Source organism: Scophthalmus maximus, chromosome 17, assembly GCF_022379125.1.
Source record: "Scophthalmus maximus strain ysfricsl-2021 chromosome 17, ASM2237912v1, whole genome shotgun sequence".
NCBI lineage: Eukaryota > Metazoa > Chordata > Actinopteri > Pleuronectiformes > Scophthalmidae > Scophthalmus > Scophthalmus maximus.
Window position 1 is genome coordinate 11,414,334 of NC_061531.1, and position 23,167 is coordinate 11,437,500.

Here is a 23,167-nt window from a genome sequence, read left to right on the forward strand (position 1 = left end):
TACCTGGTAAAAATGCAGCAGCAAGGTCCCACCTGTGCATAACAGCTGTGATCACACTTAAGTCCTCACCTTCGTTGCAGTGGCTTCTGTCTACTGTTGGGTTTGGTGGCCAAACTGGAGGGTGTTAGTTGCACAGTGCGTCTCAACAAAGCAGCCTTTATCTGGACCCTGTGTGAGTGTGTGCGTGTGCGTGTGTGTGCGTGCGTGCGTGCGTGTGTGCAGCCTAAAATGCTCACTCCACTTCTCATTGCCCACACAATATCCAGTGTGTGACAGTTACTGTTCTACAGGGATACACGTCCGACCAGGTGTGTGTGATGTGTGCGACAGCCTGATGATTTAGCACCACAGGTCTGTGCTTTTTAACGAGTTGGAGGAGCCTGCGCAGACGGATGGATAAGTTGGACCCATGGGAGCCATAGAGACTCCTATAGAGGCCGCCTGACTCTGCCCCAGAGACAGTGTTGCGACTGGGGTGTCGGTCCAGGTTGGTGTGGGCTGGGGCCGGTCTGTGGTGTGACGAATGGGACACCTGAGCCAAACTGTAACACCACCAGCGTGGTGGGTCCCCCTAATCACTCTGGCTGCCCAACTTCCAGCATCAGGTTTCAGATTCCAGGGGGTGTGATGGTGGAGCCCTGGCCCAGTGGGGCTGAGGCGTCTGGCTTTCTTCAACAACAAACATTTACAAACACTCCTGCACATACCAGCAGTGCCCTACAGTACTCATACACAAACCTTAAAAAGAGACAGATGAGCAAATGAACGAATGCTTCTCGCATACGCAAACATGCACACGGCATGTGCACCTTGTAATGGTTACTGGGCCGATCACAGCCAACCTGGGTGTCAAATTGGATCTGGACCACAGTTTACAAGACTAGTTTCACCCAGCAGATGGTAGACAACTGGGATTTTCTGAAATATGATCACTTATATGCTCGATGATGCCTTTCCAATAAAGAAAAATATATGGAGAGAATATACCAGCTGTTCCTCTCCATTCAAATCTCTGACCATGCCTCTTAAAAGCCCCAAGCAACACATTTTAGGAAGTAGTATTATTAGTCCCTTACATTCTCACGATCAAAAAAACCTTGGCAGAAAATGAAATGGCCAGCAAATAAACACTTCTCTAAATATTTTATTGACAGTTAAAGTTGGCTTACTTTGTGGTTTAAGGGGGGGTGGGCGGGGGGGGGGGTCGGATATTGGGGTGCAGAGCTTGATGCTTGCTCTGACCATATTAATTGAACATCTAATAGCTTGCATAGAGCAGATGGCCCGAGGTGAAACATGCGCTCCTGCCCCTTCTCTTTAGGTGTTATTTCTGGATCAGCTGGGGGAGGGGGGGTGAGAACGGTGCAGAAGACCGTCTCTGTGCCCAAGACTAAAGCCTCCCTGTTTAGGTACATGAGACCCACTCCTACCCTCATCTTCGCCGACATCCACTATGGCCAAATTTAGGTGAGGGGAAAACTACGCAGGGAGATATTTCAGTAAACTGTGTGTCAATAGTGAGGACTGCCAAACCAAACTCCATTTGCACTTGTTTCTCGCCTTAATCGCTCATCTAAACAAGCATGAGGGTTGGTGGGAAAGGAGGAAGAAGGGCAAGGGGGCGTTAGGTGGAAAGGTGAGGAGGTAAGAAAGGGGGAGTGGATGGGGTTTGCCAAAATGAATGCATGAATGCCGTCTTTGACTCACCGGCATCTTTGAAGTGAGCTATAATTGCAGGCCTCTTGTCCAGCAGTGGAGCCTGTGGCAAGCCAGGCCCTGGCCGAGCTGAGATGTCTGGCTGCAGCACTGAGGAAACGTCATGGCTTAGCAATAAACAAAGTCAAGAGGCCTCAGTTCAGCGTGATGCGGCGTCATACTGTGGTGGCAGCGGAGTGGAAACGCACAAAAGAAAAATCAGTTACTGCTTCATTCATTTGTTGAAGTTTTGAGAAATTCAGCTGTTTACAACCTGAAATTTCAAAATCATTACGCTAATATTAAACCAGTGTAGCTGCAAACCCCCCGCCCTGACTAAGGGATGACGGCACGAACGGCAAGCACCAACGCACTGCCAGCACTGAAGAGGATCCTCACAAAGCTCCTTTCACTGCAGCGCATATATCCAGCCATTAGGTAACGCTTGAGCCCTGTCAGAACAGCGCTACCTGTGTTTACTGTAACTGCGCCGCTCCCAGAGAACATACTAACTGCATGAGCATGTGTTTATGTGTTCATGCATGTACGAGCACATGGGTCCATATGCAGGGGGGCGTTGAACTAGGGTCTTGAGACATGAGAACCGGACGTGGTGGGTTGCAGCTCCTTCTGACCACGTTGATGTTTTTCCACTGCGGGGGAAATGTGACAGGATTACATGAGCTGTGATTAATACACAGCCCCTTGATGTCTTATTTAGAAAATAAACTCACATAGCCCCATGATTATTGGGGCTACGTATTCTCCCTGAAGAATACCTTGTACAATGCACCTTTCAGCCCTGTTTAAACTGACTTTTTGCAATGGGTGTGTTGTCTGGGGTTTTTCTGTTTTCTTTTTTTTTCTTCAATTTTCCACTGCAGCACTGGGGAAAGGGGGAAAACCCAGGCTGGTATTGCCTTACAATACCCCTCGGTGTAGGCATATGTAACTTTGTACTACTTATTTTCAAACTGGAAAAGTAAACGGAGGGGATCAGTTAGGCGTTGCAGGCAGGAGAACTGTACCTGTCGGAGCAGGGCTGTGAGGTGTTTCTTGTCCTTTTCACCTGTGTCTGTTTGTTTGCTTGTATAATTAAACACACAAAACATACTGAACCAATTTTAGGGGTGGGATATAGGCCATGGCAAGACCCAATTAAGTTTTGGTGTGGTTCCGGTTAGGTGCATACAGGAATAAATTGTTTTAAATCGATTTCCTTAACATTGCGAAATAATGCGTTTGTCAATTTTCCAGGACATAATGTATGGATCTTGATGTGAAAAATCCCATGAACACATAGGATGTATACTGTCAGCCAGATTGTTTTCTAAGAAACAAACCTGAGTCCCTGAAGCAGCGCAACGGTTCTTCATTCCCAACAACATAAATGTCCTTGTGGTCATCTCTCTACAGTAAATGTGGTCTACTCTGTAATGTGCATCCTCTCTCTGTTTGCAGCAGGCACGTCCTGCCGCTGACTGGAGGAATCCAGGGCCAGGTGGGGGGTTTGAATGGTGAACCTGGCAACCATCCAAAGGTGGTTGCCCCCCCCCCATATCCAATTCACCAAGTCATACACACGGGCTCTTTCCGCAGAGTGCACACACCTGGGCCTGGGTCTGGGCCCCTCTCAGCTGCCAGTCTGAACCCCACGGATGTTGTGATCCTACAAAATCTGAGGTTTTCTCTCACATTCAGTTGCTTCACACCTGTACCACAATGGTTAAACAGAAACGCCGCCATGTTCAACAATGTTGTACTTACTCACTCACACCACAGATGGTAAACTTGATTCTGCGAACGGCTTTTAAGTTGCCTCATTTCTGAAGTTGAACTTCATTTGCAATTTCAACTAGGTTCATAGACAAAGCATAAGGTCCTTGGTTTTGAAGTTGTTCATTTTGATCATGCATGGTTCAGTATTAGTCAATGGATGGTATAGTTGAACAACCACAAACCCATGTGCAAGCGTCAGCACTACCGCCTACTCTCCTCTCAGTGAGGACACAGAGAAAACTTTAAAAAGAAATCCAGTTTGTATGTCTTCTGTCAGTGTGCATACACTTCTTTTATTTAATGGGATTGTTGATTTTCCCACATGTACCTGGCACTTTCTTTTGGAAAGCCTGGATTCCAGAGAGCGAACAGTGTCGCAATTCTTTGGTGCTGTGGTCAAAATGTCAGTGCAAAAACTGGAACACTGGTTTAGAACTCATTCTGGAAATTGCCTGGATTGATCGGTTAGAGTACAAACTTGGTGTGATTGAATGGTGAAACCATTGCTAGATTCAAGGGCCAGATGAGACACATTGATTAACATCCATGACAAATAATTCAGGGAAATACCATATGACGTATTGTAAAATGGAACAAATTAACAGAAGCGTGGATCCATACCTACTGTGGACTTAAACCTGATATGCACACTCGGTTTCCATTTTTCACTCCTTTGGTTGTTGGTGTGGTGGGCTGAAGTGAGGGCTTATGTGGTGTGTGAACAAAACAAAGAGCAGTGAATGCCCCTCCTCACCCCCATCCCTCCCGATACCACAGCACACAGCTCACCTTCCCACTCCCACCTGCCGACTCAGATGGAAGGCTGAAATTACAACAGTGCAGGCCCCAAATCTCCCTCCATTCTCCACACATGCCAGACAGAGGGGAGGAAAGAATAACAGGCTCTACTGCCTCTGGACTGCCTTTCTCTCTGCCCAGGCTGAACGCCCAGCCCACCAGCAGATAACCATTACAGCTCATAAAGGCATGGAGGAAAGGAGGAAGAGGTAGAGAGAGGGACAAAGCCAGGAAGGAGATACTGCACTGCTACTGCGCTGTGTTGAAGGCAGGAGTGCGGAGATGTATGCATCACAGAATTTGGAGCCTGGATAATTGGAAAAGTGCCTGAAAGGCTGAACAAGAAATCAGTAGAAACTTGAGAATGAAAAAGGTTTGGTAGTATAGAGGGAGGTAGAGGTATAGCTGAGAGGGGAAAAGAGAAAAACACCCGCAACTGATTATGACCAGAAAATGAGGAGACAGAGATGAAAGACGACGAGACAGCCACAGAGAGGAGAAAGAGAGCGACCAATAAAAGAACGAGAGACAGAGATATGGAATAGAAATTCAGGGTGACTAACATATCAAACACACAGAAAAAAGAAAACGATGACAGAAGACAGACCTGGATCATATCCAAGACAAATGAAAACACACACTTAAGCTGCATGCTGATCCCACACACCCAGTGTGTGTCTCTCTGGGCCTCTTTCATCTGCTGCTCTGAGGCAACAGCCAGCACACGTGAAAATTGCTCAGGTAATAAAAGTGCGGAGGGGTAGTTCCCCGCGTCATCCTCAGCCTGCAGACAGCGTGCAGACAGATTTCTGCGTGTGCAGAGCGAAGATGTCATACCTGCAAGGAAAGCGAGCGGAGACAGGATGAGAAGAAAATGAAGAAAAGCAAAGTGAAGGATCCATGGCCGCAGAACATGTTGGATTAGGAAAACCCAGGGATTGTTGAGATTAAAGAGGGCGTCAATTTGCCCCAATACAGAAGAAAGAAAATGTGGAAAATAAGAAAAGAAAGTCAAAGTTTCTTTATACGCCCCTCCACAAACACACTGTCAAATCGGAGTTATCTAAATCAAAAAATAAAATGTCCTAACAATGGAGATTACAATGCAAAAAACCTTTGACCGTAATGTCTCTGAACGCCATGTCATGCCTCATCTTTGAAAAAGAGTAGCTGAACCATGTCTAAACATTTTTTAAATAGCCTTTGATGGGAAAAAGGTTCCTTACCCCTGACTTTACTCGCAACCAGCAAATATTGCGCACAAATAGGTCCTGATAACTGTGTTGTCATATCTAAAAACTGATAATAAAAGAGTACTGGGTAGTTTAATCCAAAAAATGTAAGATTATCATATGTTTTGTAAATCAAATCTATCTGTAAAGTAGTAACTTGAATATAGTGTACAGTAAGTACCTCAAAATTCTATCCATACACAGGGCTTGAATAAATATACTTTTATATTTTGATTTCTTGATGATTTCTTAAAATTCACACACACACACACACAGACACACACACACACACACACACACACACACACAGACACACACCAGTGCAGCCTTTTTGCCTCCCCTGTGCCGTCATCACAAAACACCCTCCTTCTCACTTTTGAAGTGTGACCCACTACCTGCAGTCCTCTACAAAAGGCTTATGTAATGTCTACAGCGGCACTTTTGTACTCGTGTGATGACACAGACAGAGGGAGAGAGGGAGAGAGAGAGGGGCGGGAGACAGACGGTAGCCATGAGTGGAGAGGTGGCTCACTGCTGTAGCGTGCGTCCAGAGATGTGTTTTGCTGATGTTATCTCGAGAGTAATAAACAATTCTTGCTCAGATGAGACTGGCCGAGACACTGGGACATGGTGAACACTGGAACACACTGATAGTAAACTCCAGCATACTACAGCAACAACAACAATAAAAAAAAAAAAAACCTAGCAGATGCACACACACATTTTCTATCTGCCTTACATACTCATACTACTTCTATTGGTTTTGTTGATTTTGTCACTGCTTCTCTTCTGCCCTCTATCCTCTCACTCTTTCTCTCTCTTTATCTTTCTCAGTTTTTTTCCTCAAATTGTTACACACTTGTGGATGATGTTTCTTGTGTGGATCTTATCACACCCATCACATTCCCTGTTCTTCTTGTCTTTCTCCTTTTTTTCCAGCTTGTCTTTCTGTGTTCGTCACAGCTCGCTGCCGCTCCATCACACGCACTGCCATAGTACCTCTGTTGCTGCCATTTTTGGCTGAAAAACAAAACACAGCAAAGATAAACTCGTCCTCCATCTCATCCATCCCCAAATGTCCGCAAGCTTGAAATGAAACCGCACTGTAGTGCAGAAACTATTACGCACTGTGAATAGCACAACTTTGGATTTACTCCTATAATTCTGCAGGCAGCGGTGCAGACTCCAAATCTGAGTACGTTTGTTTCTGCCAATTTTTAAACGCATGGCAAATACGTTGCATTGGAAAGTGCCAAAGACTTGTCATACACTATAGCACATCCACAGCAGTGTCATGGCTGAATGCGTACAGAACAGCAATGCATTTAGGGAGCCCAGCCGAGCCTGTCCATCAAACAAGACTCAAATGTTTGGTCGCATGAGCCTTGTGTTTCTTGGAGGACCTTTTAATTCCGAAAGCCACGTATTTGAAGTGATTCACGACGGTTGCAAAACTCACTTTTCAACTCATGATGTGTTGACTAGGGTTTTTTTTTTTTGCAGTTCACAGTGTTTATGTCTCTTAGCAGACGCCTTAACCGACAACAAGTCTGCACAGTCCTGCCATCTGAATTCAGTCAGTGATTCACAATTAATATTTCCGCCTCAGACGTTTCCAATGAGTAATTTATGGAAGTGTCCTCTTCAACCCTGCATGTTTGTCTGTGTGCAGGCCCATCTGTACGGTATCTGTGTACTGGCAATTGACACAGTTGACTAAAATCCTGGAGAGGGTTAGGATATACTAGCAGGTTTCTGCACAGTAATGGCATTCCTCGTTGTGTCTGTTTTCCTCCTGTGTCTTATAGCTTTGTACAGAGCAGGTCGGCAGGTTGCTTAAAAAAAATCCACTTCCTTGCCATTTCAAACTGGAGGTGGCCATAAGACAGAAAGAGAAAGAGATACTCGTGAATATTGCACACATTTGCCATTTTGAAAAGGAGGAATAAAATAACCTATTTTTTTGTGCAATTAGAGAACGACTGCAGCGTGGTGGATACATTAAACTGACGAGAGTGCAAGCTGAAACAGCACTGGGGTTTTGTTACAGAACAGTAGTTCCTGGCTCGGACCATTTTCAATGATCACAACACATGGGAGTGAATGGAGAAAGGTTGTATAAAAGTAGCAGAAGGCCAAGCAACAAAGAAGAAGTGAGGGAGAGAGGATCATGCAATGTGACTGGGAAAGTGATAAAAGTGGGGAGTGTGGGAGGAAGCACAGGCATGAGAAGCAAAAAGAGGGGTGTAGAGGAGGGTGTGTGTGTGTGTGTGTGTGTGTGTGTTCTGCTTGTGGATGTTGTAGACGGTAATGTTATACCTCCTCTGTGTTTTGACATTTGAAGACTGATGGAATAGTTTCATACCAACAAAAAGCCAGAACCATTATCAGGCCTCTTTTCTAGACATAAATAACCGGTGCAGAGGCATCACTTTCCCACGATAACGTTGTTGCCTTTGTACCTGATATCTCCAGCTACTTATTCCAATTATTACCACAAACATCTTTACACCTTGCGCAAAGACATTTTAGTCCCATGTGGTATAAAGGTCGGTACACCAACTCTACAGCTCAGCAAGAGAGGGGTCTCTTCAGTGTTTGGTCCAAATAAGAAAATAAGAAACAGCCAGTTAGACACAGTTTTTCCTCTGAGGAAATGCTGTCTGCATAATTTGGATGAATAAGATGCAGGTGGACGGAGGGAGAGAGAGGGGAGAGGGGGGGGGCTGAAGTTTATGGATTGAGAATCGGAAAAACATCCACATCATCAACAATGTGTTCTGTTTTGACCATCACCTCAGGTGACCCTGAGATGGATCAGATACGTCCCTTATTATATAAGAGACCTGTGTGTTTGTTCAACTCAACTGTTTGATCCCACTCACATTTGGCTTTCTACTCTCCCCTGGGAGCCAAAAAGACTCAAATCTGCAACTGTAAATCTGCACATCATGGCTGGACCACAGGATTACACAGAATTATGTGACATACTGTGAGTACAAGTGAACTTGGGTTTCAGTTCGGCTTCGCTCTTCTACAGGTTTTCCCACTGTTTGTGCATGCACTGGTCCGTCTCACACAATCTCTCAACTGATGTTCTTTTGTAAACGCGTCCATTATTGAGAAAAATACTTCAAACCTTTATGGCATCAAATTAAGTTCCCATGAATAATAGAGGCACCTGTTCAAATTTGTGAATTCAACCCAGAGCAGGGGGTTGGGTTGCAAAGCCAGTAATAAAAGGAAGCGGGTGACAGCAAACGCCAATCCTCGACACTGTACATTGCAAATGTTGGTCTGGAAAGAATAGTGGTCTCAATCTCATTTTATCGTCAAGCCTTAAAATAACAAACTGTTGCCAAATCTGAATTCTCTGTAACATTAAATGTTCCTGACCAAATAATCAACATCAACAAAATAACTTACAATATTAATATTATACTAATTAGTGCAAGAGGTTTTTCCAGCAGAGCCCTGCCCAATTCAAACAAAGCGTAGACAAAACAGTGCCACCAACTGAAATTATGTGAAATAGGGAAAACTTTTATGCTAGAACCTTCGAAGAAATGTGTTGTTCATAAGTAACCCCACCACTCCCACATTTATCACAAAGAAGGTACTCAGGGTAATTTGAGGTAATGGCAACCACATTAATCAACAACATGAGTAATTTTTTTTGCAAAATGTTTGGCCCGAACCTGTTGTTTGTGAAAATGCTTCATGTTATAAAAGTCTTCATAACATTTGATCAGTTTATCCCAGCAACTTACGGTTTGTTTGGTTGGAAGTTAACACTTGCGCCATTCCAGACAGGGCTTCCGTGCGATCATGGCCCTTTCAGAAGATTTGTAGTGCGGCCTGGAACTTCAGTGTCTTTTCTGCGACATTGTATAAGATGTCCATGATGATAAATACAACACTGAATGACTTTGATGATCATTTTTGTCCCGTTTTTCCAGACATAAAAGGCTACTTTTGTCGTAAGCAGACTTCTAGCCGTCCATCCTGGATACCCTTTGACCAATCAGAGGCTTTGTTACAGACTTGTACCAATCCGAGACTTTGTTTCAGACTTGTACCAATCAGAGGCTTTGTTACAGACTTGTATCAATCAAACGCTGTGTTGACGACTGGTGGAAAAAACAAAGATTTTACACTGAAAACATGACCTCTCACTCCTCCTGTTTACTCCTACTACTACCACTGACACTCCTCTGTGTCACTGCAGACAAGAACATCTTGCAGAATGGCACAAGTGACTTTTTGGGTTGAAAAATCAAAGGGCTTATTTGTAGAAAAATGTACATAACTTTTGATTTGCATTAGTAAGAATGTTTTGAAGTGTTTTTCCCTTATAGCCAAGGCTTCAAAGAACACTTTTCAAGAGGGAAACAACTTCATCATTGTTGTTAGGTGTGTCATTATAATGAATGTCTGTGAGATTCAATTTCCGTTTTGTTTATTTCTTTTGTCTTTATGGTCATATAACTATTTATACATTCATGTGATATCACTGAAGCATACATATTCTGATAGCCTATGATGTATATATATAACTTGACTGTACATTACAAGGTTGAGGTTTTGTCAAGCAATGTTACACGGGGTGATGCGGCGGACCAAAAATAGGAAAAAATGGCTTAGAGTTCAGAGGGTTAAATTGAGACAAACTGGATAGAAAGGGATATTAGTGAAATAACAACCGTGGTCATGTTAGGAGAAGAACTGTTTGGCTAAGATCAGGGAAACATTCCGTACTCCCATATAAAGCTCTATGACACTCACATGCTTTGTTGACCCATCTTTTGCTGCTGACAACTTCATGCAACTTGTGTTTATTATCTTGGCAGACTAGTGGTTTAATTCAGATGGCTGCACGTTCAGAAAAAAACTGAATTGACCATGTGCTGACTCAGCTCAGCAACACACAGGTTCAGTAACTGTTAATGTAGCAAAACATAAGGCACATGGCGTGTCCACCTATGTCAGGTGTCAGATCTTTCAGGTCCAGGACGCCACTGTATTTAAAAGAGAGGGAGAGATTAGTTAACTGGTGACAGCAGCCTCCACACCTCTCTGCTGCAGCTGTATGCCACCACGCCCACCCTCACTAGGATGTATTATCTCTCCATCAAATAACAAATGCCACATTGATAATCTTACATAGCTTCAACCATGTTCCAGCTTTCCCAAGAATTTGTATCATTGCCTCATTTTTATTTGTGGTATTCATCTTTTCATAATAATTTGAAAGGTTAGCAGAGGTTAAGGAATTTTCTCTGGTCCCCTACAGCTGTTGGTATTGGACAGCATCGTCTTCTCTATCTCCCTCCCTTTGTACAAGACAAAGATGCCTCTTGTGCTCCAGCTTAAACGAGCTGCAACACCTCAACACTTTCTACGAGCCAGGCGGCTACAATCTCTCTGTCAAGTGTGATATCATTCATCTGGAGCTGATAATGTCTCGGAGTCCACCGCCATCTCCCAGATATGGTTGCTGTGGCCGTTGCCTGACGACGCCTCTGTTGTGGCCATGTTTAGGAGATAAACCAGGTAGTATCTTGTTTGTATAGTCTTTGGGAGAAGGTGCAAGAGTGTGAGTTCATGCTTGAGCTGTCTTGTTATTGTGGGGTCACATTACAGCTCACTCAGCCATTATATTGCTGATGTCTGAACTCAGCCGAGTCTACACAAGGATAAAGTCAAGAATGGTTTAGCTTCATGAAATTCAATTTAACAGTTTGTCTATTGTATTCGGCATCCCAATTCTATCACTATAGTGGCTTCCATTCTCGCTGGGATTCTGGGCCGAGGTTTGAAAGAAAAGCACAAATGTCTGTCCTCATATTTACCTCGCTATTAACCTCCACACTTTCCAACCGCTTTCCCACTATTTCCGTGTGACCTTCTCACCCCTTTCCATGTTTTTATACCACTGCCCCCCTCTTCCAAACACAGGAAACCTGTGCTGGAAAACTCAGCTTGTGTGTCACTCCACTTTAAAGTGAGAGCATCAGGTAGGAAAATAAATACAGGATAGAGAAAGTAGCAGCACAACAAAGTGAAACAAAATTGGTGTTGCTGCTAAGCAGGGATCTGGCTGATGTCCATGTTGATAGTAAGGTCTAGGCACTGGCGGAGAGTACGCTGAAAGGGTATAAAAAAGCAGACTCTGATGCTATCACATGCTATCGCTGTGCTATTAGACTGCCAGGCTTACGATGGTTGCTTTGATTCCGTTGCAGAGGGTGTAAGGCAGCCCTCTTGTATTTGCTATCCCAAACTGAGTGATTATTTGTGATCCCCCAAAATATGAACGCGTGCCAATCAAGGCAACAATTTTGACTCACCCACCATCTCCTGCTCAGGTCGTGCTCTTTGTTTGCCCCTACAACCGACCCAGGCATCGGCCCACGTACGCTGGTGTCTGATCACTCCCCTGACTAATCCCGCAAAGCGGAGTCACTGTTCTGACAGACACGCACATTTCACCGGAGCTCTGTCACTTCTTAGCCCCGTTGCCAGCCCGTCAACCAGGGTGCCAAAAGATGATCATAAAGCACAGGCAGTATAATAATAATGTTTCAAAACCATGATCCCCTTGCACAAGTAGTGTGTTGTCGGATACAGGCTGTCAAATGTTGGGGCATATTAAACAAAGGTGTACATCACATCAAAGTCTCATCACCGCCACTGCGACAGGACGGCCCGTCCCATCTTGTACACTTCAAAGAGGTGGAAAAATCTCACACACAGACGCGCTGTCACACAAGCACCTTTCACTTTGTCTCTGCACATAAACCGGCACACACAGACAATTTAAGTGGCGCATATCAACAGCCCAAATATCCCTCAGTGGGTAATCTGATATCACTAGGAACGACTTAAAATGCCACACATAGGTGGTGGGCAAGTGTCAAGATGAAAGTGGGAGATTTCCCAACATGTCTTAACGGCTTTGTTCTGGAGAGATCCCGAGTGGAGATTTATCTGGAGGAATGTGTGGAGAAATGGCAGCCTGCATATTAAGCAGCCTGGCAAGGAGAAAATACGATACAGAGGACAGATACAGTATATGTTTAGGTGCTGGTGGTGGGGTGTTAAACATTCCTATAAAGTTGGTGTGGGGACAGGCAAGGCTGTGTTCCACGACCGTGTCCACATGTTGACAGCTTTACGCCTGTGGTCCTATACTTTAACTGCTGCCTTGGATAAACCCAAAAGCCATCGTCTCTCACCGCTTGCTATATTAACTGAGTGAAAAATCTGGCCTGGACGAAAGGTACTGCATGAACACTTTAGGAGAAGGACAAATACTGTGGATGAAAGTAATAAAACATAACGCACTTTTGTTTGAATAATGTCAATAAATGTCGACATGTGTCCACCCTCAACAGGTGCTCTGCCTTAAATCCAAAAATGTACCTCAAAGAGCAGACTTTAGGTGATGCACGTCACACTGGTTAAGTTCATCGACCTATGGACCTCCCCCCTAACCCCTGTTAAAAGCACACTGCTTGTCTTTCCTCAGTCCACCTCTCAGGTCTTAATCACAGAGCAGGAAACATTGTTGGTTTGGCTACCACAGGAAAATGTCTCAAGCTGTTTATAAGGTTAAAGGGTCATTCACCCAAATTACAAAGGGATATATTTTCTACCCCCCGGAGGTATGACGCCTTGCAAGTAGATTTGGTTTGACTCGACCATTTTTTGAGATATTTGTCTCTAAGGATATCTATTGGATGTGCTCTCTGTTTAAAAAAAGAGAAGCTGTTCCTGTAGGTTGCTGTTGATTTTTCCCCATGATAACAGATTTCCCTGTTAGACATGTCTTGAGAACTATTGAATTAATTTTCAAAAATTTTGACCGAAACCTGACAAAAGCATTTAGAACAGCAGAGGTTCACAAAACAACTCGCTCCTATACCCCAAACCTCCTGCGCTGTATTTTTGCTCTTGTTGATTTTAATCATATTAAACATTAATGTATGTGTTTGGGTTAGGGGTTAGGGTTAAGTTCTCCCTGCAGAATCCTTGCCTAATAAATGACTTTTAAATTCTTCCAGAGGTCCCTCACAGAGCCTTACCAGCAGAATCAGTTTGTAGGGAAGTCTCTCTGACTGAAACGTGTTTTCATAGTTTGGGTAAACCTGCACGTGATCTGCACGTCTCTCTTCCCAATGTTTCCTCTCAATGTTTACTGTAAACTAAAATCACAATAAAGACGCGTAAGAAAGCACTGATGAAGATGTTGGTAGTAACAGATCGGTGTATAAATGCGACATGACAACTGCACTGTCAACATGCGTGCACAGGAGCTTTCTAAGGGTCCTGATTTTCAACATGCGCTGAGCCTACTGGTTCACATCAGCTGACATCTCCACACCACCTCCTCTGTCCATTACCACCTCTCATCCCACTTACATGGCGTCACAGTGAGACCGTCCAACTCAAGCACCGGCTATGATGACAGTGTTAAGTGTTTCTGAGTGTGGCTCTCTCTCAAGTGCAGCTCAGTGTTTCTCTTGATCCTGCTGCTACGGTGTGTAGCATCCCGCAGGTGTTAATTTTATACATGTGAAGTTGCCGCCTTAAACCTGATCATGGTCAAGCAAACACAAATACACACGTGTACTGAGTCAATGTTTTTCCAAGGATGAACTAATATACATTTGATGTGCGGACTACTTTTAGACTGAGGCGAAAAACATGGTCTTGCTGCTCCGCTAAAGTGTCAATGATATTTTGTGGACCAATAACACTGATGTTTCTGATGAGATTTTCCTGAATTAGCTGAAGGAGGATAACAAATGATCCTTCAGCTTCGACACAATTTCCCCCTCTCCTTCCCTCCCTCCCTCCGATCTTTTCAGTAGAGCTCCTCGAAGCAGGAGACCTGCACAGTGAGTGGATTTCAAAAGCAGTAGTCTGACGGGCCTCTTTATATGAAAGAAATAGCTCCAGTGTTCCCCTTAAGTTTTTTTCCCCCCTATGAGAATGTCTAAGAATACCCACCCTTGACTTTCTTCCCCACTTTGAGGAGGTACATTCTGTCCTCATTACTCAAAAGTGGGTTCATTCCCCTTCTGTAGGATGAATGAAGTGGTGAGTTGTCAATCTCTCTTTTCAAATTATCCCTGAAAATCAGGCCAGAGCTAATAGAGAAAAAACAGCAAGTTGATGAAAGGACAATAAAAAAATCACTGAGCAGGGATCTGTGTTCCTTCATCTGAACAAACCTTTAGTTGAGAATTGCAAATATCACCTCTGTTGTACAAATGCGTCATTATCGCCGCTGAGTTCACGTAATGTTACCATGTGAGAAGCGTGTGTTTTTCTTTACTTTTATCACAGGACAATGATCTGGTGGCAGAGCACAGATATTTGAGTATAAATAGCGTGAAAAGAGGAGTTGTGCCAGACAGGAATGTCCTCCTCAAGGGCATCTGTTGGATGATGCCCAGCATGCCATGATGGGTGTTAAAATTTGCTGGAGGGCAGCCAAAAGCAGGAGGAACAAAGGGAGGCTGAAAGACAGGCGGGGGGAAAAAGAGAGAAATTCCTCCTCGAAAACTCTCATCTACTGTAACACTGTTCATTACTGCTCCCTGCTCCATTTACGAGCAAAAGAAAAAGAAAACAAGACAAAGAGGGGAAGAAAAGATTGACAGATTTTTGAGGCATCGGGTTGATACGGAAATAATGTAACCCGAAAGAGAGGGAATGGGGGATAAATTGGAGTACTGTACAGCAAGAAAGTGAAAAAGGGGGACAGAAGATGTGCGAGAAACAGAAGATGGAGAAGTTATTTCACACTTCTCGTTTGCATGAAACTCATCCCTGCACTGTGACCCATTAGTCCTCTGTGAGATAAACTGACGGTGATTGCATGTAACAGAATACATTTCATTATCTCATCTCAAATGTTCCTGCGCGCCTGTTTTGTCGAGGCCTCTTTCTCTTCTTTCTCCTTTAGACTGTGAACAGAACGTTCATACATGTGATAAAACACGGCAGAAACTGGCTGCTGTTCTGAGTGGCCATCACCTGGATATCAGAGACATGAAGACACACCGCTCTGGAATGGAATCTGAGCAAAGGAGCTTATAAAATAACATGCCAGATGAGCTTTCAACAACTCCATCTCACTTCCGAACCAAAGAGCCGAGCATAAAGCGATCAAGCGGGTATGTCAGTTATCGTTGAGTGTTTTTGTGTGTGTGTGTGTGTGTGTGTGTGTGTGTGTGTGTGTGTGTGTGTGTGTGTCATCGTGGAAGTCCTGTGTGTCTGTGTATCTATATATAAGATACTGAGCTGTGTGCAGCCCCAGTAGTCGTGTTGCCTTGTTTGTGGCAACAGTAGCTGCTGTCAGTCGCACGGCGACCCTGCTATTTTGCAGGGGTCAGAGGTGAGAGATCAATGAGGTGACACCGGGATTGTTGGGAGATATGGAGTGAACCGGCTAGGCCCCATCACAGCCCTGGCACAAAAACAAAAGGCTGTGACCTCGTACCCTGGGAAGTTTTTAGATGCAGGTAAAGTTGCTGATTTGTGTTTTAAATCAATAGTTAGAAAACACTTTAACAGCTAGAACTCATCAAGCTCCTGGGGAGCTCATCCTGAAGGGATGATGTCATTTTGACACCTCGGTGAAATGCAGAATGAGGAATGACCACAAAGCAGAGTCATTGGTGCATTCCACTGTGACGGGATGTGAATCACAGTGCTGACACTGTGGAGACACCCTGCAACTCTTGGCAATGGTATTACAAGTAAGAGGAGGAAGTCAAAGCCAATAATATTGGAATTTTTTGATTTGTGTAACTATGACAGACACCAGAAAGGTCACTGGCTGGCAACCCACCCAGACGTCAACCATTGGTTCGTGAACTTCTGTTTAAAGCCTCGAGTGTAGAACTCAAGCCAGTGCCGTCTTGGTTCTTGGAAACCATAAATCCTTGTCCACTGCACGTCCACCTACACCTGCAACCATGCGCGAATTGCACGCTACAAGCTGTCAATCATGCTGTATCCACGCGCCAATGCATACCATGCTTCATCGTCTATTTTACTCTAATTGGGACCATTATTTACTAAATGAACAAGACTTGAAACTAGCGATTGAGACCATCAACTCGCCAAGAACATGTCAACTGACGTTATGAATCAAGTGAGTAGTAGGGTCATTTTCTCATAGACTTTTGTAGAAGCTGACTTCTTTTTGCAACCAGTGGAGTCGCCCTCAGTTGGTCATTCTAGAGAAAACAGGTTTCAGGCACTTATGTTTTGGCGTCACTTTCCAGATCCGGTGAGTACCTTAATTTTCACGAACAGTCTTAAGTTGAAGGAGGAGAGGTGGTGGTGGTGATGGTGGTGGTGGTGTCATCCCTGATGCTTGAGATTTCACAGCAGCAGTGAATTCCTGAGCTCCAGCTTGTCACAGTGAGATTTGTTTCATATGGTCGCACAAAGGCAGCACTTGGCTGCTCGCGGGCCCCCGGCACCAAACAACCAGTCTTGCTGGGTCTTGCTGGGAGAGCCACGGACGTTCACAATGGCACCTCTGTAACTCCAGTGAGCCTGCAGAAGTTTGCTTTTGATCTCTCATCACGCAAAGTCACACTACAGGATAGAAATAAGAAAAGCCTCACATCTTACTTGGACTATCTGGCGTCTGTCTCCTCTGTTTTGTTTTTTGGACTATTTTCAGCGGGGGAAGCTTCAGTTCTGATCTCCACTGACTGATTAACTTTGAAGAAAATGAGTAAAACGGGAAAACGGGCGTAAAAATAGAAAATACTGACTGAATGGAGACAGTTGCCCTCCCATGCTGTTAGTTAGAGGTCAGAGAGGCCGTATTTCACAAGGTGCCTTCAACACAAACAGGTGTTCAACAACATTATCTGTGTCTGCGTATGTATGTTCCCTCCGAAATTATTGGCCCCATCATGTTAACCTCTGTAGTCCTCCAGGCGCTTTTCATAACGATGGTTATTTCTTTTTTGGATGCACATGAATCTTCATAGGACAGTTAGACTGATGTTTAACAGAGGCTTAGTGACATATGTGAAGCAAACTTCATATTACCCAGCATTTATAATCCTGGACTGATTATTATTTCAACCTAAAACCTTACCACAAAGCCAACATGGTGATCAAATAATCAGACAACATGTTTAAAATGTTTATAAATGAGCATATTTTGAAGTGGATATTTTCTTCCAGGCAGAATCCGCAGAGGAGCAGCATGAAGTGATCACTGCAGTGACCCCATTGTGTAGATGCTCTGATGTCAACCAGAAGACTTGCGTGAGTTCTCGACACAATTAGACCACGCGATGCCACCTTGTAGCACTAACCGCAGCGTAATACAGCTGTTCAAAGAGAACATGCCACCCATACTTACGCCTGGCACCCACAACCAGAAGCTTGTGCATCACCAGCCCCTGATGAGACCATTTGTTCTCAGTCTGGGAACAAGAGATGAAAAGAGACTGAAGACGGGAAGAAAGAAGTGAATGTTGCCACTGCTGCCAGAAATTCTGGGATTTGATTTCGCATCTTATCACGGGGCACAGATCGACATGGAGAGAGGGCGAGAGAAAGGAGGGAAGAGAGAGACAGAGCAGTGTGGGCATGCCCGCTGTTTGCTTGTTTATCTCTCTTGTCCATCAACTCTGCAGCAACTCACCCAACAAGGAGGAGGACTGCTTCCCACTGAACCAAGGCAATTTTTTCAAATATCTCACAAGACATGCACAAGACATGCATGCAGAAGGATCACTTTCCTTCCAGCTGTTTTCTTTAACCCGCCCGGTGTTTACAATCTCGGGGTAATATCCTGCAAAACCATCCTTACCCGGCCTTCACACACCACCTGATTCCAGATTGATCTGACTGACTGAATCTTATTAAACAGCATAGCTGAAATACAGTGCATGCCAGTTCCCTGTATCTCTACGCTGAATTTCCTAACCCTCCCTCCTGCTGCCCTCTTTTCTTTGTCGACGTCTTCTTTCTGTCTTTGGATTTTATCCGAGGAGTGTACTAAGCGTCCTGCACTTCTCTTCCTACCCTCCACTTTCTATTCACTCTCCCACTTAACCTCTATCTCATCCTGCTCTCCTCACCGCTTATACATCATTACACATTTACATAAGCGGCTCGGTGCCAAGCTCAGTCATAAAAAAAGCCTTTTTTATCATCAAATTATCAAACACATGGAACATTTTCCTGTTGCAGTATTGGTTTCCCAAGTGCAAACACATTATCATTGTCATTCTCTGACTCTCATATACACACGAGCCCTTCAGCATTCAACGTCTCGGATGAACTTAGAGCTGAAATGCACACTTGCGCCACTGGCATGTGAGCAACAAAGGTCTACACAGGCCCTGTTGTCCTGGGACAGTAAGGTAGTTATCTGTGCCACAGTGAGAACGTAAAAAAAAAAGTCAATAGATGAATGCTATCTTTATATCTAGTGCACCAGAGGTGATTTGAAACACTGCCACTGGACGTCATAGAGCCGCACTCTGAAACAGAGCCTTTGAAGCACTGACAGCACCAACAGAATCAGGCCAGCTCTTTGATACGGGTGGTGGGGAAAGGTAAACTTGAGCGTTAAAAGGGAGCATTATTTAGTAACAGGGCCATCACAAATGTTGAAGTTTGAGTCTTATATGAATAAAAACATATTGGAGTTGGCCAGAAAAGTTCTATACAAGTGGACAGAAAAGGGGTTTTGACCCTGAGTCAAAGAGTGAAGAGGTCAGATATACATTTAAGCTAAATAAACGTTCACAAACTATCACTATTCTGGTGTTGTGTCATTTTCTACATTGAGATTTGGAGCTAATGTCGGTTAAATCCTTTATATAAATGCAATTACGTTTTCACCACACAAGCAGTTATCACAGGCGTAATCCTGAAATGGGGAACTTGTGGTGTTATTCTTTGTGTAATCAAAATGCCTCTGCTATAATGAAGTCCCTCGTTGGACCTGTTTGGGCTCGAGGGAATTAAGCTATCTACCAGAAATTCTGTTTATTTTACTCCAACTTCCTGTTTTCCTATCACACATCATCTTAAATGCTCTTTCTCACTTCCTGCCCGCGGGACTGCAGGTAAACCAAAACATTACGTCAGCGAGGAACTCATGTCTCGCCACTTTGGGCCCCGGAGGGCTTCTGGAGGGGAACAATAAACACAATGGCTGGCAGTGGGAGAGAGAGTTAATTACTAAAGCCGATTCACTCACTAATGACTGTTTCACTTCTGTGGGGTGTTTTTAATGGGATTCAGGAGTTAGGCTGAGCAACAGCACAATCTGTTTTTAATGGGACTTTGAGCGGTTAGAGTTGACTCTGCTGTGCACAGGGACAAAGCCACTGCTTTTACTCTTGGTGAGGAGTGATCTCATTAGAGGCTTGGTAATAAAATAATAATGGAGTGATTCAATCACAAGTTTTCAAAAAATTTCACAATAAAATAGTTCCACACTGTTCAGGAGACAACTTTCACCACTATCACATGTGTTGCCTGTTGTTGTGCAGTGTAAACTGTCACTGCAGCTCTGATCCGGTCTTCCACCTACAGTCGATCACACATGTGTAGTTGAAAGCACTTATGATAATTCATATTTCCTAGAAGTTGTTTTTGTTGCTACATGTGGGATGTAGTCTAAATATGAGCATGCTATACTGCATCACTGTGGTGAAGTAAAGCGTCCTGGTGAAGTCTCCTAAAATGTGTGTTTGCCACAAACTCTGAGCTCTTGACTCCCAGTGGAGCCTTTAATGCAAAGTGGATAGACCTGCAGATCCCCTTGAAAGACAGAATTATTTTTCTAAATTTAGAAATAATACTCAACCTATTGTTGATTCCTCATTATGGTAGATGAGGCCCTCCGCTATTCTTACAATACTTAAAGCTGAAACTTGTCATTCTGACAACTGTTAAACTGATTGCACAGTGTAATGGTGATAGAAAAACAACACCATCCGTGCTTATGTTGGTCCCATGTAAGCCTTGCTTCCACCGTGTTATTCTCTTTCCCACCGGAAAACATTATTTCGTGGAAAAATTGATTAATGGTACCAAAGAACTGCATCACCCATTGCGTTACCAAAACAAGGAAGAGAATAGCATCCTCCCCTATCTATCCCCAGTGATGGAGATGGCACATGGTTTAACAGTGAAATTGACAGAAACAACTCAACCTCGCAAGCGAAAAAGAATCCTGTTGATGGAGGGACAAAAGCAGGCGAAGAAGGAGAGAGATAGAAAAAGAGATAAAACAAGAGCCTTCAGTGTACTGTTATCGCCAAATAATACCACCTGGAACCACTAGGGGCACGAAAGTTGTCTGTGCTTGTGTAAAGCACTGAACAAGCCAACTGCCAATTTGTAATTGAGAATTACTTGAATCAACAACTCTGGAATATCAACAGTGCCTTATACATTTATACTTAAAAAAGGAATCACATTACCGTAATGTGTTAATAATGCATTACTGCTCAACACTGAATTTAAGACACAATCTCAGTTTAAGTTGATGGAGTTCCATCTGACAGCAACGCATTCACCATGTTAAGTGCGTTAGAAAGGAGCCCCTTTTGAGTGGTGATTAGCTGTGCAACAATAGAGAATGATGACAAAGCATTGTCTGTGTCACTGTGGCCCCCTTGTGTGAGTGTCCACGGCTACAACGAGAGAATGGAAGAGAGAAAGAGGCTCGAGTCACAGGGCTCACCATGGACTTATCGCCTGAGCCCCCTACCGCACAGCCGGGGATTACCGAGCTCTTTATAGAGACCACTTCCCTCCACACCCCTGCAGACCCCCCACCGCTTAGCACGTGTTCACAGCATCACACAATGTCCATGTTCTGCGGATACAGACATAGTCGCATGCACAAACATTCTTGCTACGAGAGACTTGCTCATCTACATCTTAGCGTCTGCCACCAAAGCCACAGCAATATTGGCAGCACAAATTAAACTGACACAGTGGCAGCGACAGAAAATCCACAGAAGGAAATTCACTGGTCGACTAAATGGCGATTTAAGAGAATGTCTAGAAAGCATCATCCCCATGTGTCTTTGTATGTATATATATCAGATGAAATAACTGCATATACTTGCAAAAGAAATGTAAATTCATAAAAACCCCATCCCCTGACAGCAGGACGCACACTGTACGGCCACAACAAAGACTAAAGAGAAAAAGAGCTACTCAACAAGCCACAGTGTTTGATAGCTGTAGTGTGTCAGCCATTGGGTAGAGCTTGAATAAGCAGGGGGGAGTGAAAGAGGAATTCCTGGACGTTGAGCACATGTTCTGTTTCGCCCTCCTTTCTCCGTTAGCAGGGTCGGCGGTGTCAGTCATTCATGTACGAGCGTACGTGCACGGCTGCCTCACGCAGTGGCCCACAATGATTTACGCCTCCAGCACTGCACGACAATGAGCATGTCATTTAAAATAGCAGGTGTTCGCATGCTGCTTAGCTCATGGAAAGCAACTTAAAGAGAGAGGGAAAGACAGAGGGGTGTGTGTGAGGGGAAGGAGAGGGAAAAAGGAGACGGGGGTAGGACTGAACCTGAATTAAACTAATAAATGGTGCAGTCAAACTGGCATGCAGGTCAATGAGTTTCCCAACCACTGCTGGGCCTGTTTCTCATCCTACGACAATAACTTTGCCAGGCGACTTCCAGCAGCACTGGTAGCAGTTATCCTGTTGCTGTTATTAGCTTTGGTGAAAGTCATGTCAGAGATATTCAGGTCAGACTGAAAACCACTGAGTTTAAAGCATTAGGGTTAGTGGGGAACCATGCAAGCATGTGTGTGTGTGTGTGTGTGTGTGTGTGTGCTTCTGTGTCTGCACACTCTGCAATGACATCATCTTACTGAGCGTAGAAAAACATGACAAACTGTGTGCAAATGAAAACAGACACTGAAAATATTTCGACAAATACTTCAAGCGCAGCTAAATGCTTTTGTTGTGAAGCACTGAGAGGTTTGGAGCAGCGATGCAAGAGCAACGTGGAGGTCCAACAGGGCATACAGAGAAAAAAACCCTCTTGCATAAAAAGAAAGATAAAAGGAAAAGAACATGCGATGGCTTTTAGAGAAACAAAAATAGTATTTGCTCTTTTGCGAGACATGACGAAGAGAACAAATGGGGTGCTGTGAAGTCTGAGAGCCGGACAATGTTAACAGGCTGTCAGAGATCCCCTCACAGTCTTTCCTCTCCCCCGCTGTTCCTCCATCTCTCACTGCTTCCTCCCCCCACTGTCATGACCTCCCCTCAGAAGCCACTCTGTCAAACTTGCTTCCCCTCGGACTGTTGTCTCTCTCTCTGCATCAAAGATGGTCGTGTGGGGAGGTCCTTCGGAAAAAACCTCCAGAGTTCAGGATGGCTTCAGACAGTCGAGGAGCCGAGGTTGTCGGCGGGTTAAGTCACTGATACAGTAGCTCTGTAGCACACATAACTTTTTATGACTTCTACCGTTGGTTTACGGCAAAAGTGACTTCACCTGTGGTGAACAAGTTTACAATATAAAGTAGCCTGTGAACACCACAGCTTTCTCACTTTTGACCTGGGCTAATACGTCACGGCTCCACATGATGAGTAATTCAAGTGAGGCGTGCTTCTTCTGACT

At 44.2% G+C, this 23,167-nt stretch overlaps 1 long non-coding RNA gene across 1 annotated transcript; it reads right to left on the bottom strand.

Moving 5' to 3' along the window:
• Positions 1-5,278: 5,278 nt before the first annotated feature.
• Positions 5,279-9,508, bottom strand: LOC118288942. Its single transcript, XR_004785963.2, has 2 exons — positions 9,275-9,508; positions 5,279-6,524 (listed from the first exon to the last, which is right to left on the bottom strand). It is a non-coding gene; the product is annotated as an uncharacterized LOC118288942 (long non-coding RNA).
• Between the last annotated feature and the right edge of the window lie 13,659 nt (positions 9,509-23,167).